General features: G+C 41.0%; 1 long non-coding RNA gene across 2 annotated transcripts; it reads left to right on the top strand.

The window, feature by feature from the left end:
* The first annotated feature begins 272 nt into the window (after positions 1-272).
* Positions 273-18,329, top strand: LOC140329537 (uncharacterized). 2 transcript variants are annotated; one of them, XR_011920507.1, is made up of 4 exons: positions 273-369; positions 3,848-3,950; positions 7,263-7,311; positions 9,249-18,329. It is a non-coding gene; the product is annotated as an uncharacterized lncRNA (long non-coding RNA). The 2 variants fall into 2 exon arrangements; XR_011920506.1 differs by having other exon boundaries at positions 8,537-18,329.
* Positions 18,330-18,797: the final 468 nt, after the last annotated feature.

Below are 18,797 nucleotides of genomic sequence, written 5' to 3'. Positions count from 1 at the left end.
GATCTAGTTTATTTTAGCAACAAAACTTAACATTTTTGTCTCAATTTAAAGGAATCATGAACTGCAGAGTGGACGTAACTACAGTCCCACAACACTGCAACCCTGCTTTACACATAACAGAAGCACTTTAAAGCTGCAGTTTCCATGCACAAAGAGCATGCTGTTAGAGTAGCAAGTAAACAGAGAAATAAACCTAAAAGTCTGCTGCTTCCCCTTACTGTGCCCAATCACAGACTGAGGAAGTGACAAGACTTGTTATTGCAGCAGAAAATAAATTCTGTTTCCTTTACTTGCCAGATATGACCATGCTATGTAACAGAGCTGAGCAATCTCCCTGGACTGGATAAGCAAAAAAATACAAATGATTTGGTTAGTAAAATTGTTCCTTTGCACACATTTTATGCTTAACTTTAAGCCACCATTTAGATAACAGTGTATTTTAGAGTTCTTTAAACCTGATTATTTTGATATCTACTTAAATGTGCTGATTTGCAGTAACATTTCCGCACCTTAGTGGGATATTCATGTCGTCCTCCCTCGTTCTGAACTTGCAGCATTTTATCTGTAAACCTATTAGCCTGCAGTTTATGTAAAATGTGCTTTTCCCAGTCACACTTTTGTGCCATGACCCCGATCAGTTATTCTTCAAACCCTCTAACTATAAGGCTGAAACATGCACGTTTGCACAAATAAATGTTGACTGGGGTCAAGGACGGTTACACGGGACAAGTTTACATACGTGGAGTGACATATTTCTCAGAATAGGGTCAGTCATCTGGCACAATCTGCAGCGAATTAAATATTTCAGAATATATATTTTGTGATATTGGGGCACAGTTTTTCGTTCTTGTCTTAACCATTTACTTCTCTTAAAGTCCTTGTATCAGTGCAACTGAAATACATTGAATGGGTTTACAAAGAGAACCACCCAGGGCTATTCTTATCTATAGGACTCATGGTCCTATAGATAAATTACCATCCCTGGCTGTCCTCAGGTGCATTGAACCTTTAACAAAAAATCTTGGATTCCCAAGAAAGCCACTGATTGTCCATCTTTGCCTTTAAAAAACCATCTTAGCCATTCAGGACACAGTGACAATCATCTAGAAAAGCCCTTGTCCTTTGATACTGACAATGCCAGCACCCCCCACCACTGCCACACCTTCCGCTTTATAGCTGGGGACCTATATACCTAGAACCTATAACTATGGCGGAGCAATCAATTCCTCCAATGTGATAAAGGGGAAGGGGGGAGGAGTAATGGCCAATCAGTTAGCCTGATCACTGTCACATGACAGGGAATGAGCTCACTTCTCGACCAACATTAACGTGAGGTCCATTAAGCACATAACCAGTTGGTGGACGGCTGTGACGGAAGCCAAGATCACTCGGGAGTGATCTTGGCCACAGGTACTTTTTTTCTAAATGAGTAAGATGATGGTGTCTGTTTAAAGTCAGTCCCTTAAAGTCCATCATTAAAGTCCATTGTGTGAACAATACCAAGACCTTGGATCACATGGCCAACTGGCAGATAGCTGGGAGGCAAAGCTTTGACTTTACATCTGTTTCAATAACAATGTCATAGTAATGTAAATGTCTAGTATCTTAGGACCCTCTCATTCATTGCAACATCATCTTGCCATCTCTCAACCTTGCTTTATGACTGCTGAACATTATTATTATTATTATTATTATTATTAAACAGGATTTATATAGCGCCAACATATTACGCAGCGCTGTACATTAAATAAGGATTGCAAATGACAGACTAATACAGACAGTGATACAGGAGGAGAGGACCCTGCCCCGAAGAGCTTACAATCTAGTAGGTGGGGGAATTTCACACACAATATGATGGGCGATATGTAGTGGTGGGAGGTAATGAGGGTTTAGCAGACAGAAGAAGATGGGTAGGCAAGTTTGAAAAAATGAGTTTTGAGCGCTCTTTTAAATGAGCAGAAAGTAGGAGCAAGCCGAATAGGGCGAGGAAGACCATTCCAGAGAGTTGGAGCAGCTCTAGAGAAGTCTTGTAACCGTGCGTGTGATGAGGTTATGAGTGAGGAAGTCATTAGTAGATCATTGGAGGAGCGGAGGGAGCGGCAGGGGGAGTATTTTTTAACCATGTCAGAAATGTAAGTGGGACAGTAACTGTGCCTTTCTGGTGTCACTTGACGTGAGCCTGTAGCTTTTGATTGGGTCACAGGTGCAGCAGGATCTGCACGCTTCCTTGCGCCTGTAGAAGACTGATGGCATATGCTCAGCTTAGATAAAGTCACTTGTCCACATCTCAACGATTGCTGACGAATTACCAACTTTTCACTCTTCCATACTATTAGTGTTCATCGCCTGCAGATACACTGATAAAAAGGAAGAGGTGTAGGGCAAATCAACCCCTAATGCCAACCTTAGCCTGCTATAAAGTTTCTCCAAGCTTGAGATATGGCCTCTCGCCCTCTTTATTATGTAGGGGTAAGCTGGTCCTTATAAACTCCCAAAACAGAACCTGGGAAGAGCTCAACTCACCCACAGCGAACTGTCAATAAACTACAAATCAACAATCACAGCCTCTTATAGACATGCCAATACTTATTCAATGCTCAGATGGGAACCAGCTTGGAATAAGTGAATAATTCCCTGTGTAACTGTCCGTAACGGATGAACAAATAGCCAAAGATATTTTCTGTTTGGATTGACTCTGCAGGCCATCGCGCCGTTAAGTTGTAATTTTTAGTAAATGTTAACATGCGTTTTGACTTAGACAGTATTGAATTGTGTTCACATGAATGGGTCATTGGGCAATTGAAGAGAGTACGCCTTTGTAGAACGGCCACGTTTATTAGTCCATCTCCTTTCATTCGATTTCCTTTGGTGGGAATTTACTCTTGTTGTAGATATTTGTTGGTAAAATTGACAAACCTTCCTAGCACAAGGCTGCATTTATAATAGCTGATGGGTGATATAAAGGTCAACACAATATTAATAGTAATAGAAAGTCATTTTAAATAGTTGCTATGGGATGCTCAGCTAAGGACCTGTGGGTGAGTTCATTCAAAAGATGTTACTGTATATCCATAGAGTGTTTATTGGATGGGGTGGTGCTTATGGAGGTTAACATGTACCTGAACTTTAGACATCTTTTTTTTTTTAAATAAAAGCCTCACCTGAGAAAAGATTATATAAAAAACATTATTTAGTATTTATGCCGTTGTGTTCTTTATACAGGTATATCAAATTAGATTGTATATATATCAAACTATATATATATATCAGTTTCCCTGATCCATGTACACTGGTTGACACTTCCCGGGAGCACGTTAGTCCAGAAGAGATGCCATGCTTACATCACTTGATGGCATGCATGCCACATTTGTTGCCAGCTGGAAGAACAACAAGTAAGGGCACACAGAATAAATATAGTTAATACAGCAAGGTGTTGATACCAGAACCAGCTGAGAATGGTTTGACCAAGAGCGGCATTGGATCCTGTCACACTTTGTTCTCTCCTCCATGGGGACTTTTACCATAAGGTATATGTTGCAACTTTTTGGTTCATTGTAACTACAAAATGTGATCTAGATATAAAAAAATTTTTTATGGTGCTATGATAAGATTATATATTTCTTTATCCTTGACCATATTTAAAAATGTATTTCTTATATATTCTTATTTCTTGCTTGTCAATTCTGTACCAGTCAATAGTCAGAAAGTGGCTTCCTTGCACTTGCTCCTCTCCTTTGAGTATATTAATATTCAATTCCCTTTCTTAAAATAGCAAAGGGAGCAGTGATCACTATGTGGCATGTCGGCCAGCTTATTGTGATGATCAATTGTAAGATTTATTTTTCAGCTACAGGACAAGAAACAAAAATGGTGGTGCCCCCCTGGGATCCGGAGTTTTCTGCAGAAGTCCTCAGATCGGTGGAAAGCTCTCCACAATTCTGCTACTTCAGGTGATTAATGTGACAATAATAGGATGTTTTAGATAAAGATTGTCATAGTTCAGGTTTGGTTAAACTATGTATGCCTATGGGCTGATGCCAGAACCCACCCACTCTCCCATCGCAGACTCAGACCTGCTTGCTAAATATCCCGGGGGGACAGTAGCGCAGGGCTGTGAACCCAACAAAAGTTGCTGGGATCTGGCATCAAGATGTCACTCTGGGGGAAGTTTCTTCCCCTTTGAGTGACACGCAGCTCTCCACGCATGCTCGGTCCGGATTCTGCCTATTTAGTAGTCTGTGAGGTCTGAAAGGTTGGCGACCACTGTTCTATATGGTCAGAGCTGGATCTGTAAAACATCACCGCATAGGCATACATAGTTTAACCAAGAGAGTTAGGTTGTGGGCCAGTTAAGTCTATACAGGGGGACAACCAAACTTTTCTCATGGACCACCAGTAGTCCGCGGACCACCAGTTGGCGACCGATGATATAGAACCTTTTATGGCCATTTTACTATAAACCTTAAAGATGTAGACAGTGTGGACAATCTCCAAATGATTGAGTTTAGGTGTTTCCAGTGAAGGGTACAGTTACTACTACAGCAAAGATAGACATTTTAGACAATTTTGCCCTTATGTTAACCATTCAGGGAGGACCCTTTTCTGTTCCGGCATGTCTGTGCCTATATGTACAAAGATAGCTCCATAAAGTCATGGTTTGGGTATGAAAGAACTTGAGTGTCCTGCACAGAGCTCTGATCTCAACCCTACTGAGCACCTGAATGAATTCTAATGCTGGATTCAAACAAGGTCTTTTCATCTAACATCTCTATCTGAACTCACAAATGCACTGTTTGGTTGAATGGACACAAATTCCCACACACACAGTCCAGAATCTTGTGCAAAGCCTTCCCAAAAAAAGTTGTGGCTGTTGTTGCCACAAAGGGGTTTGGTTGTGGTGGAAAGGGCAACTTAAAGTTAAATGTCTGCAGACCTTTGGTCATAGAATGTATGTTAAAGTGGACCTTGTGTTATAGTAATAAAAAAGAGACCCTGTCACCAGACCTCCAAGAAGGAGCCCGTACTGCTCTTTATCAGTAAATTTTAGAATTTTAGGCAGGATAAGCAATTTATTATCTGTGCACTCAGAGTAATTTAACAAAAGTGCCAATTGGAGCAGAAATTACACAAAAAATGTACAGAAGGCAGCAGGAATATGTTAAACGTGGATGGGGTAGCACTGCTGGCATTATTCAGTATATTCTTCTATCAGCCTCTCTGCTCTGTCATCAGATAAATGGGAGGTTGCTCAGTAAAACTCAAACATAAGTATCAGGGGAATACAACTCAGTGTCATTAGAGGGACAGCTTTGAGTTTGCCATTGACTGCATTTATCACATCCAAGATAGTGGTGGACAGCAGCAGTCCCAACCCTTATCATTAATACAAGATCATCAATGATTGAATGGCCAAAACATGGTTATTAGACATATACAGTATAATGATAAGATGTTTGCATTATTGTTAGCATGGGGACAAGGTCCATTAAAAAAATATCTGCGTTTCACTTCAGTGTAAAGGGGGACCTTAGCCTTATTTTCAATGATTTAAACAGAGTGGCTTTCTAAAATAGCTCAGCTTCCAACACTAACCTGAATACCATGACCTCAAAGTAGGGGGGAAAGATTTCAATCTACAGCAGCAATCAACAACTTCAGCACTAGTGCTGGGCTTTCTTCTTACAAATCCCAACATTGCAGTGTAAGGGCCCCATGGAGTGGATGTTTTTGTAAAATAGGGATTTTTACAATTTTTAACTATTGTGGTGGAATCAAGTATATGATGTCAAATTTGGGGGTTATTTGGGATCATCCACCCCCTCTCGCCTGGAAAAGCGATAAAAGGGTGTAGACAAGCCAATGCGTAATTGAGTTGCTGCGGAATTTGCAGCTCTTTATGTGGGATCCAGGTTCGAAGTGTCCTGGAAGGAATGGGTGGGCCAGGCACTCCCCCTACCAGGCCAGAAATTGGTAATGGCTCCCACCTGGCCAATGATGATAAAAGGAAGCTGATCTTTCAGACTAGAGGAAGTTGCAGCCTGGGGCCAAGTGGCTCAGGTGGGCAGGTTGGGCACAGAGAGCCAGGGGACTTAAGTTTTATGTTTTGCCATCATGCTGTGATGACACTAATACCCTGCGAGGGAGAATTTGCTTATTTTTATTGCTGTTTTTATGAATAAAGGTGGGCAAGTCATATGGAAACTGAACTGGAGCCTGAAATACCTCTTTGCAGCCGAAGTATTTGATGCTTACCTTTCACATTGTATATTTTACCAGTTTCTAAACATAATAAAAAAGCAAAATGTAAAATAAAACTGAAAATCTTTAAACGCAAGCAGAGCAGTGAGATCCAGTCCCCTAAGTAAATCTTAGCTAACAGCCGGTATTGTAGTTTAGCTAGCCCATGATCTGTGCAGCAATCTGTTTTCTCCAAGCTGGGTGACAGTATTGGAGGGTAAGCCGACTGGCTAGATTGATTAGTACCTCCAGCGTAGCCATTTCCTCACAGAATGCCCGGCTTCTTTTTGTTTAATGATCTTACATTTGTCCTGCAGATGATGTAAAGCATGTAACTGGGGATGAGGTGTTCTGCTCTGATCACTCGTTACTTGGCGAGCAATCCCATCTCCTACAGATCCTCCCAAGCACCATTAATATTATATATAGATACCCTTGTCACCCATTCACATTCCAACATTCACATTCAGCATGGAAGAGTGAAGTGCTGGTGGATGGTTTAGAGGGGGCTGCGGAGTGCGTGGGGGGGAGTAGGCGGATAAGAGTGGTGATTTATAACGGCCAACCGTTGGAAAATAAAAAAGGAGGTGATCAAATTTATATTAATGCCTTGACCTATATTCATAAAGCTTCTTATTCTCCTTTCCCTAGAATACCTATACAGAAGGCAAGGCAAAGAGGAAATGAGTGAGACCATGATGGTTTAATTTAATGCCATATTGCACATCTTGAGCAATGCCTATTTGTAAATGTCTGTAGCCCTTCGCGCAATTTACGGCCTTTTCTTCCGATTACAGGCACAGGAAAAAAAAAATCAGGTCCCATCAGGGATTAAATCGAAGCAGATTTATCAATGTGTGTGTTGCTGGGTAATGAGCTTTAATAAGCTGTTTCCATCTATTTATGTATGATATTCATGTTTCTGTTAATGCCTTACCAAAGTGTATTTTGTACTACTGACTACAGCTGGATTGTAATAGCGTGTCTGTAATGTTTTTTCCTTTTATTGCAAATCTTACTTCTAGGGTTGATCCACCATCCAAAAACTTTTCTGTCTGAGTTGGTATTTTAAAGGTAAGTTAAAGAGGCCCTGTTGCCAGTTCATAAACTTCAACAAAAATCTTCCAATAAGGTGCATTTAATCGATGTTGGGCATGGTGTTTTTCTGTAACAGCCATCAATGTATGGATATCCAAAGCCCTGGACTCCGCCATCTTGGATGCGATGTCAACAGCCCCAGCAGGCCTAAATGTGTAACTTAAATGGCATTCTTTAGTGGCCGCTTTTGCTTCTCTCCCAGCATTTACATAAAAGTTTATATATGGAGTGGTGGAGTGGCTGGGTCAACATAGACAGTAATTAGATGCTTACAGAAGTGGTTGAGAGGCTGTGTCAGGGTATTGACTTGTCTTTGACTAGTTATATGTTCAAGCAAGCTCAGAGGTGCATTTAAAGTAAATACAATACCTTAAACAAAGGTAAAACACTGCAAGTGAGCATATAAAACACAACTGCTTACCTTAATTGCTAACTCTTGTGCTTTCCACAATGTGCATTAAAAGCTGCAACAAGTCAGATTGAGCCCGCTTCATTTCATGGCTGGAGGACATTCAGCATCATCTGGCTCTTGTCTCCCCAGCTTGACTGTCTCTTGCTCACTTAATTAATTGGATGCCCACTTTCATTAATTGGATTTCAAGTCCCTCATTTACCTAGGGTGGTCTGCTGACTCCATCAAACTAACATACACCCATCGGGTCATTTTTGATATGTGCAAAACTCTTCCCAAAAACCAGCTCACCTGTTTAAAGGCCGAGGGCTTGTCAAGGAGTACTGTTGGCCTGATGTGCTGGGAATGGTAACCATAATAGGTTGAATGATGGGGCGAGCAATAGAGTGGAGGGACATACATGTGAGCAACAACTGAGAGACCCATGGCTGCAACAAGGAGAGGAAGCCATACCAGCCATACCAGCCATCCCCAGCAAGGCCGCCCACAACTGTGAACCAAGCTCACTATGTTTATAGTCAAGTAGACTATTTTTACCTGTCTGAATTTGGGGTTTATACTCAAGCAGGTTTACAATCAAGTATATACAGTATGTAGAACAGCGAAGACAGAAGCAGAAAAGGATTTCACCTTTAAAGATTAAATCTGTGTTAATCTATTCCACTTTATAAGCTATCTCTTGCCAGAAAACCTCCAACTCTTCCCACTTCCACCATTTTTTATGGTCTGCAAAAGGGGGTATTACATTTGTCTACATACTTTGAGCTAAAACATATCAATTTTATCTAGTAGGTCTCTGTTGAGCCAGCTCAGCAAGCAGTCAATAAAGACTGGCCAGGAGACCACAATTATCGGTGGGGAGCTCTGGTACACCAGCGAAGGTATAGGAGAAGGCATGGGCCAAAGGGATAAAGAAGCCTCCAACACTTCCAAGTGGGTCCAGGATCGTACAACAGATTGCTGAGGAAATATATACACACAGAATAACACAAGACAAAGACCAAATGTGCACCATTTTAGTCTACGTTTATTATCTAATATAGCATCAGTGTCTCTATTACAACAAACCAGAGGCATTTGCTTTGTAATCTGCCTGGCAGTTGAGCTGCAAATATTAAGTTTCCTGTAAGAAAAAAAAAAGTCTTGTAGCTTTTCAGCAGCCAAAGTTGTGTAGGTTATCCTCCAGTGTCTTATATCCAGAAAGGCAGAGGGTGCAGAGCTTAAATTTGTGTAATGTGCTGCTGTGGAGATAGCATGTCATTACTTGGAGTGAGTGCTGTTTCTAGGCAGGCTTTGCAGTAGAAGCTTCATAACATTGGTATAAAAATTCATCTCATGCGCATTTGCCAGGAAATGAATTAAACCTCTAGGCTTATTGCCTCACAAAAGCAACAGAACTTTTAACTTGATCTTGTCCATAAATTATCCCCATCCAGTATGAAGTCATTGAATGTGTCAGCACAGAAATACATCTTCGCCTGTGTCTCTCTGCCTAATTTAGAGTCCACCGGCTCATCCAGCGAATCAGAAGAGAGCGTAGAATCCAGGCAGATCTGAGCGGCTGACCGTCTGTTCCACCTGTTGTTTGTGCGCAAAGGCAGGGATGCAGTGCCTGGAAACCGTCATAGAGCAACTGTTGCTGTCGCAGTGCTGCTGCCCGTACAGGAACAAGCTGCAGAGGGGGCCAGCAGGCTGATTTCAGAGGAAAAGTTTATAAATCTGTAGCAGGTTTTTATGTTTTTGTTTACAAGTGTCTAAAAGAGAGGAAAGATGTACTAAGTTTGTTGTCATAAGTTGCTGCACTTTGCACCACCCAATTTTAAGCAAGATGGGCTATTGCGGTGTAATAGGCACCCCGGATCGGTTTGAAGGCAATTGGCATGCAGTTACAAACACCTAAAATTCTATAGGAGCACAGGAACTGGAAGAGTATAGGAAGTGAAAATGTCATTTGTGCCTACTTCTTCCCACAAAATGCCTAAAAATTTCTGCCCAGGTGTTTGAAAAGTTCCCCAAGTCTACTGAAGTGGTTGACAAGTGCACTCGCCATGACATTTTACATGCCTTTGTCTCCAAGACAAAATCCAACCTCAACACCCGCTAAAGCCTGCACCCCATGAGCAGGTTAATAAGCAGGACAGGTAGGAATGGAAATACCATCTAGCAGAATGTACAATGAAAGAAAGAGAATTCATAAAATTGAATGGTTGGAGACTAATCAGGGGAGGCTTCTGGGGCTAGGAAAGAATAAATGAATCTGGTTCCAGGAATGGTTAGGATAAACTTCAAACTCCCCACACCTTACTTTGATTGGTATTTAGAACAGAGTATCTTTTCCTTTTTAACATGAGGGAACCCTTGAAAAAACTTTCAGATCTCCAGGGAACCCCTGCTATAATATTATATTCACAGCTCACACAGTACATTAGTGTGGTCGTCATATGAAGGAATTGCTTTCACATTGCTGGCCAGTGGGAGGAACATCACCCTTACAGCCAAAAAGAAAAAAGGTATCAGTTAAGTTGACCTGAGAGATCCAAATTGTTTATTCCCCAAGGAACCCCTAGCAACCTCTAGAGAAACCCAGGTTAAACAACACTGTTCTAGAAGGTTGAGGTCAATGATTTGGGTCTGATAACCCTTCTCATGGCAAATTGGCAGGCTTGTTGGGTCTATGAAGGTGGTTATACTGGTCAATGTGTAACTTGGCTTGGTTGGCTATTGACTTGTCTCAAATATGGTGTCCATTCATTAGGTCAAGTTTTAGTGACCTCGTATTGGTGCCATAGGCTGTTTGCTAGTAATTTGTAGATGTCATGGCAATGTGGTGTAGCTGAGGGGCCTGGTATAACAGCAATATGACCAGTAACATGTGCCTTTTTAAGTTAAGCTTTATTTTTGGTTATGCTATTTTGAGTTGAATTTATTACACTGATGATTTGAGTTCTGGTTCCTGAAAAGTGGCTGCTATGATCTGATTTATTGTGAAAGATTCCACTGGTAGCTTTTAAAATCTGGTATGAGTTGATATGTTGGTGCAGAAGTGCAATCTGTGATACCTGAGTCAAGTTCCACAACTCTGAGTGGTGTACAATTTATTTTGTAGAGAACAGAAGAAGAGCCTAGAGACGGGCTGGTAGACTTTCAATGGACAGGCAGTGCTGATCTCACCAGTTGTAGAGGGAAGATTACTGTGGAACATTGATGAGTAACATTGATGAGGGGTTGCTGGAGTTAAAGTAGGGTACATTAAAAGGATAGCTCAACTTGGAGTACATTAATTCAAAGGGCTTTAAGGCTTACTTAACTCTTTTACAAACATGACTGGAGTGCCATTTTATTTTGACAGAAGCCCTTTATGCCTTGGTAGAATTGGCCTAAAGTGGACCCCTGTATAGAACTTCCCCACCAAAATGATGTGGGCCCCCGTGGGCGCCACTTGTGGCTGGGGAGGGTCCGGGGCACACATTGAACCTTCCTATACCTGCCCTTGTCTTAGTGACACTACTAATGGTATGATTGAGCAAAACAATGACCAAGCAGTCTGGTATCAAACTAGAAATTGCTGAGTGAAATATAAAGCACTCCCAACTACTGACAAGCAACCACCAAAGACATTTTCAGTTGTGTTTCATGTTAGTTGTGATATAAACATTCTAATTGGCTCATATTAAGATGCAGGAAAATTAACATATACCAACACAAAGCTCCAGGCCAACAGCGAAATACATGCTCATAAATGCTTTCAACCAGGATTTACCAAACCTTTACCCAAATTTTACAAAATGTATATTGTAAAATTTTGTTAAAAATTTACTGAATAATAAATACATTTAAACTTTTACTCATGATTTAGGACCTGGGAACAATTAACATTTTAGATGGTTCCTCATCTTCATATTAAATCTTCACTTTCAGGTCCAGGTCCAGTTTAAATAAGCCCCTGGTTGTCCTCCATGATTTAAAACTTTCTCTGTGACCAAGATCTTTACCACGTTGTATCCCTTCAGAAAAAGACACAAACAGACATTTTGTTTAGCGGTTTGGGGCTGTCTTTATCACTTTGTTCGGTCCCGTAATAAACAACAGATAATGAAGAAGGGGCCAAAAGCAAATGTTAAATCCATTTCGCCAGTCAACGTGAGGAATGTTGTGGTGAGCGTTCCTCTAAAGGCCTCTCTATTTCACATGATGGGTCACGTTTCTGGGAAAACAGACAGGAAATCAATAGGTAGAGTAAGAAATTTAATAAAAAATAGCCTCTTCTCTTAAGTGAGCTGTCTGGTCTCTTCATCATCGCCATAAACAAACTTCTTGTAACCAATAGATTGGGCCGAATATGTGTTTCTACAGCACCTGTTACAAGGAGGTACACCGGCTACGACAAGCAGGCGCCAATCATTCATGCTCCCGGCCAAATATCTTCCAGGAACATCGTCAAGAGAGCCATACATCAAAGGAGTTTCTTTTTTTTTCTTGATTCAGAACGGTGAGAATACAATCACAGAGCTGATATTGCCAGCCTATTTGTTCTTGGAGTAGGAAGTCTAGTGATTTGGTTTGAGTCTCCTGGCACCTGGAACTAGCGTGATCTTCTGTAAGTTTTTCTAACTCATAAAGTATCACCCACTGTAAAGAAACGCCCCTCTAGCAATAAAGATCCGACTGCTATTCTTTAATGCCAGAGGTTGTAAAATAATAAAGTGCAGCTCACAATGCAATACTGTTCTCCTCTCTGATGTTGTCTCCTACCTCCCAAAGTAGTTCAACCCCTGCAGTGACATTCAGCCTAAAAGTTTTTGGACATACTATTAATGCAGGGTGTTATGGACCCACCCATTATGGGAGTACAACTCGAGTGCCCTGTACCTACAATGTAAATATGCAGGGAGAGGTGCTGACGTCATCACGAGTGATGGTTTCTGCATCATTGAGGATTATCCAATACTGGGAAAAGATCCATAGAAGAAGAGGACATTCCATGCGTATGACCAGCTGCCGCACAAAATGAGAATTGGGTTGAATATCCCATCTCTGTACAAAGTTATATTATTATTATCTTGTATTTATATAGCAGCACCATATTACGCAGCACTTTACAAAATCCACAGTCACTAGCTGTCCCTCAATGGGGCTCACAATCTAACGTTCCTACCATTACCACAGTCTAATGTCAATTTTTGGGGAAAGACAATTAACCTAACTGAATGTTTTAGGAATGTGGGAGGAAACCGGAGTACCCAGAGGAAACCCACACAAGCACAAGAGAACATGCAAACTCGTTGCAGATGGTGCCCTGGCCAAGATTCAAACCTGGTGCTGCAAAGGCCAGCCATGTAGTCATTATCCTATTCAAAATCACTGCAAATACCTGCTAAAAAGCAAGTAGTCTATTTATGAATATCTTTATCCATGATTTATCCAACTTTACTTCAAATTTCTACCTTTTTATTACCACATTCAATCAGAAAGATGTATAAATCATGAGTAAAAGTTATTTTACACATTTTCCAATTGAATCCAATGAGATAATTGTGCAACTTTTGGGTAAAAGTTGGGTGAAAACATGTATACATGGAGCAATAGGTATAATATATATTATAAAATCCAAGGAAACATTAACGCTTAGTTCCGTGGCTCTCGATGTGACTTTCAGCAGCTGGCAGCCGCAACCACCGTTTTACATGACTTTATAGCATGATCCAACAATGGTTGGTATTCAACTACTTCCTAGAAACTCCATTTATTCCCTATGAGTGGCCACAGGTGAGATGGTACATGTAGCTTCTTGAACCGTGGGCATGGTTCCTGGTTGTGGGGAAGAAGTGTTAACTGCACTGCAACTTCAACTCCCCTTCGAAATTGAGCTATGTACACACATCAGATAGTTGTCTAGGATGGGCGGTCGTGCTTGTCTCAGGCAAAAATCTGACATGTGTACAGTGGCACCCCAATGTCATTCATCAATTAACCATGGGTAAGCTGTACCCAACTGTGCTCTCCTCCATAGAATTGCACTGTGGCTGTTACCTAATGGTCTTTCACCAAACCACCATGAGCGAGCTGTATCCCACTGTGTGTATCCCAACTGATCATTTACCCAATCTTCTGCAAGCAAGCTTTACTGCACTATTCTCCCCTCCATTGAAATGAACTGTGGTTGTTACCAAATGGTCGTTCACCAATCAACCACAAGCAAGCTGAACCCCACTGTGCTCTCCTCCAAATAAATGCACTGCATTTGTCACGAATAGGAAATGAGTGAGAATGCCTCTGGCATTCTTGCGAAAATTTCCTCGAACTTCTGATGGTTCAGCAAAATCAGCTTGCCGAAATTTTGCAGAACCATCGGAAGATCAAGGAAATTATAACAGGAGGATTCACAGGATTCCCTGGGAATCCTCCTGTTTGTGATCCCAGGGGCACTAGAGGTTAATTAAGTGCAGGGAATCGCACACTGTTCCCAATGAATGTGGCCACGGCCGCATTCATTGAGAAGATCACCAGCACTAGAGGTTAAATGGGGACAAGTCTCCCCATTCAAAACCTCTAGTGCTCCCTGACTGGCTGAGGAAAGCACACACTGAGCTGATCGATGAATGCAGTCAATGAATTTGGGCTCAATCGGCGATTTTACTTTGGCCATTCTCGCTTACAATTCCGGTAAGCGAGAACGGCCGAATTCGCCACAAGATTGAGTTTTAAAAGCTTGCTCGCTCATCCCTAGTCACGAACGGTCATTCCCCAATGTACCACAAGCGAGCTGTATTCCGCTGCCCTTTCCTTCAAAGAATTGCACCGTGGTTGTTCATTCATTTATCGACCATTTGGTAACAACTTATTCCTTTCCCCCCTCTCCTCCCCATAGAACAGAACGGCATTGCATGTACAGTGCTCATTTATTCATCCATCACTGGAAATAATCACGAAAGGTTGGGCGAAAGATTGGATGAAAGATCAGACTTCTGTACGAAGCTTTACCCTAAGGAAATGAATCCGACTTTTTCTTCTTTCCTTCCTGCTATGCATTAATGTTCACTGATAGATTTTACTTGTTGCAGTCGAGATTCCCTTTAATGAGGATACTTTAGATTTGTAAAGCTCTATAGGAAGCTGAGCAAAGCAAACATTTTATGAGAATATATGATTTTATTTCTCAATTAGGAAAATGCAAACCAGAAAAGGAATAACAAATTTAACATCAGTTGCCCTTTAACTAAACGCTATTTGTATGAGACGCTTATTTTTTTGGGAAGCGTAATAACCATAAATCCGCAGAGAACCGTCCAATTATTTCATATGTTTTAGCCTGCAAAATGCGATTTTAATTGTATTAAGAGTAGTTTCCAATAGATTTACAGACGCCAGTTGGAGGCTCGCATAAACTGCTCTTTTAATTAAGTAAACTTGTGAACAGGGAATTGACCGAACCTTCCTCATTTTAATTGTTACCATTAGATATTAGACTGTAAAAATATTTCTGGCCCGCCTGTGATGGCTTTTCATCCAGAATCTATTATCTGTTCTTATAATTGCTACAACTTTCATAGAATAGCGTGGCCGTCGGGTAATTAAGCTGCGGTGCATTGCGCAGGATATGGCAATCGTTTGAGTAGTGTCTTGCCTTTAAGTAAGAAAAAAAAAACAAAAATAAAAAACTAGTAACAGTATTAAAATGTAATAATTTCCCATAGGACACGGGACACAACCTACCTTCATTGTGCTGTACATTGGTGTGCCGAGGGCCTTGGTAAGAGAGCTGTGGTTGGTGCCAACTTCTACCCAGGTGCTGAATGTGAAACCAGAAAATAAGCAAAAGCTAAAAAGGCAAATGCAAAATGCAAAGAACTATATATGACAAACAAGACAACCTACCTTCACTGTTGCTGTGTATTCCTGGTGTGCCATGTAGCTGTATGGGCTCTGGTGTCAGAGCTAAGATGCCAGCTTTTACCCAGGTGTGGCTTATGTGAGTGACCAGGAATGTAGGTGAAAAAAAAGATAATTTCAATATGCAAACAACTATACATATTATAAAAAAGGACAACCTACATTCATAAGTTGGCATATGGTGGGGGTTAAGTGAGCCCCAGGATGAGAGCTGTGATTGGTGCCAGCTTCTACCCAGGTGTGACGTGACCTGGAGCATTGGTGCTTTACTAAATATATATTAAAATAAAATTAAAAAAATATTAATTGTAGTATGCAAACAACTATACACATTACAAACCTACCTTCAGTGTGCTGTATGTTGGTAGGTTGTGTAGATTCAGTGGGGCCCAGGACTGGAGCTGTGATTGGTGCCAGCTTCTACCACAGTGTGGCTTATGTGAGTTACCTGGAGTGTGGGTGCTGTTGGAAATTAAAAAAAAATAATTGGAATATGCAAAAACTAAACATTTTACAATAAAGACAACCTACCTTCATTCTGCTGTAGGTTGGCGTGTCATGGGGGTTGTGTGAGCCCCAGGATCAGGGCTGTTATTGGTGCCAGCTTCTACCTAGGTGTGACTTATATGATCGGGAGCACAGGTGTGATCACAAATTAAAAGCAAAAAAATAAATCACAATGTGCAAATATTTATACATATTACAAAGACAACTTACCTTCAATAATAATAATAATAATAATTGTGCTGCAACTTGGCACGCCATGGGTGTTAAGCAATTAGTGCCAGCTTCTACCTAGGTGTTTTTTATGTGGCCAGTGCTGGTAGCAGTTAAAAAAAATAAATACCAAATAATAACAATAATAATATGCAAATGACTTTACAAATTGCAAAAAATGGCAACCTACCTTCATTGTGCTTTCAATGTCATGCTGTAGAGGTTGACCTGGTATTAGTAACAATATTAAAATGCAATATTGCCCCATAGGAAACAGGAAACAACCTACCATTGTTGTGTTGTACATTGGCATGCCGAGGGTCATGATATAATCGATGCCAGCTTCAACCCATGTGTGGCTTATGTGACCCGGAGCACAGGCCCTATCACAAATATTAAAACATCAATCAGAATATGCAAGCAACTATACTAATTACAAAGAAGACAACTTACCTTTGTTGTGTTACGATTTGGTGTGGCATGACGGCAGAGCGGGTCTGAGGATTGGAGCTGTGCCGGTGCCACTTTTTACCCTGGTATGTAACCATGTAACCTGCAGAATAGCTGCTATCACAATTAAAAAATTAAAAAAAATATCAGAATATGCCAACGCCTTTACACATTACAAAGGAGACAACCTACCTGTGTAAAGTTGGTGTGTCATGGAGGTTCAGTGGGCCCCAGCATTGGAGCTGTGAGTGGTGCCAGCTATGATGAAGATGCAGCTTATGTGACCTGGAGCACAGGTGTAATCATAAAATAATAATAACAATAAAAACATAAATAATAAAATGCAACAACTATACACATCACCAACCGATGGAAAAAATTCATGTGTTACCCCAACACGCTGTAATACATTGTGGACTTGCATCCCAACGTGTTAGGACAACCCATTGGTGTGGTAGCATGATAAAATTCCTGGTGTTGTGTTTTATTAGGAAAAATAGCCGTGTGTGTTTTATTTTGTGCATTATTTGGCATTATTAGTATGCTGCCGCAATGCACCTTACATGCGACATTGCACTAACCGGGCCTTTATCTGTAAATTCAATCACGCAAATAAAGCTCATAAAAGCTTTTCATGTCCAAAGTTCATCCTTGTTCAGCCCTTTCCTGTTATGGGGTGACAACGCTCTGTCCCTGCTTCCCAAATATTTCATGCGTTGTCAGCCTGTCACATGGGCTTTTCATAGAGACTACAAATGGCCCCTAACAAGTTTCACAGTCACCATTATTAAACCTATCCTACAAAAAAATGGAGTGCATGCAGACAAGAAGTGCAAGGAGGCTGCAGGAGAGGAACAGAATTAAAATGCAACAGATTTTTTTCTAGATTCTTACCTGCCTATGTCTGGAAGATTTTCATTTACAGCAGTCAAGTGCATTAGCTGAAAACTTGATGATGATGTCTAAGGGGTCTATTTTTAAAGCAGTGAATCTGACATTCACTGAAACATTCCTTTGCAAAGAATTAATTTTTGCCATTGAAACACCTGGAGGTGGTGGTTTTTCTACAAGGAATGTTTCAGTGAATATCGAATTATCGAATTAGAAGTGGACCCTTAAGATTCCAGTTTTGACTTTGCAAACACAGTGAGCCTGATTTCTTAGAGCTCTCCAATGCTGGAGAGAATACACTTTCATCAGTGAAGCTGAGTGATCCAGCAAACCTGGAATGGATTTCCTAAAAGTCATTAGCTATTTGTTAGCAAATGTTTTCAGTTCTGTACCAGATCCATTTCAGGTTTGTTGGATCTTTCACTGATGAAGTGTATCTTCTCCAGCCATGGAGAGCTTTATTAAAACAGGGCCATGAGATTCACTCTCTCCATTCGTCCTCCTTACCACTGGGAGGGAAAGAGAGGCCCGTAGCCGTAAGAATTAGGCGCAGGGTCACATGACCGGGTGCTAGGCCTAGCCCAGAGCTTGTAAGGGGTTAAGAAAAAGGTAGTGTTGCTAGAGGGGGCTGGGCTAGTATTTTGGAAAGTTAACTTTATTTAATGGTGTTTTAAATAAACGGCTGCTCGCCAGCCAATTTAAAATCCAAGATTTTGTGTTGGGGTATTTAATGGGTGGGAGTGGCTGGTAAGCAGGGGGAGGTTTGGTAGTAGGCGGTAGTTATGCAATGGTGTTTATAAGGGATGGGCTAGAAGGTCCGAGCTACCCTGGTCAAGTGAAAATCCAAAATCTAAATCTAGAACAACTGGGTCATCTGATCTGTCATGGAGGGAAATTCTTTTTACCTTTTTTACAGATTTATTTCCCACTTCCTGTTGCATAAAAATAAAGGGAATCCCGCAACATGACCCAGAAAGCAAATTAATAGGTAGCTGGGATTTCAACCCAATCTATGCCATCCGAAAAATTAGTTATTGGCTAATCATATACCTTTAAATGGAAATGTATTTACTAAACCAACCTATAGCAACAAACAAGAGTT

The sequence above is a fragment of the Pyxicephalus adspersus genome, chromosome 4, assembly GCF_032062135.1.
Source record: "Pyxicephalus adspersus chromosome 4, UCB_Pads_2.0, whole genome shotgun sequence".
NCBI lineage: Eukaryota > Metazoa > Chordata > Amphibia > Anura > Pyxicephalidae > Pyxicephalus > Pyxicephalus adspersus.
This window is presented reverse-complemented; position numbering and strand designations above follow the sequence as displayed.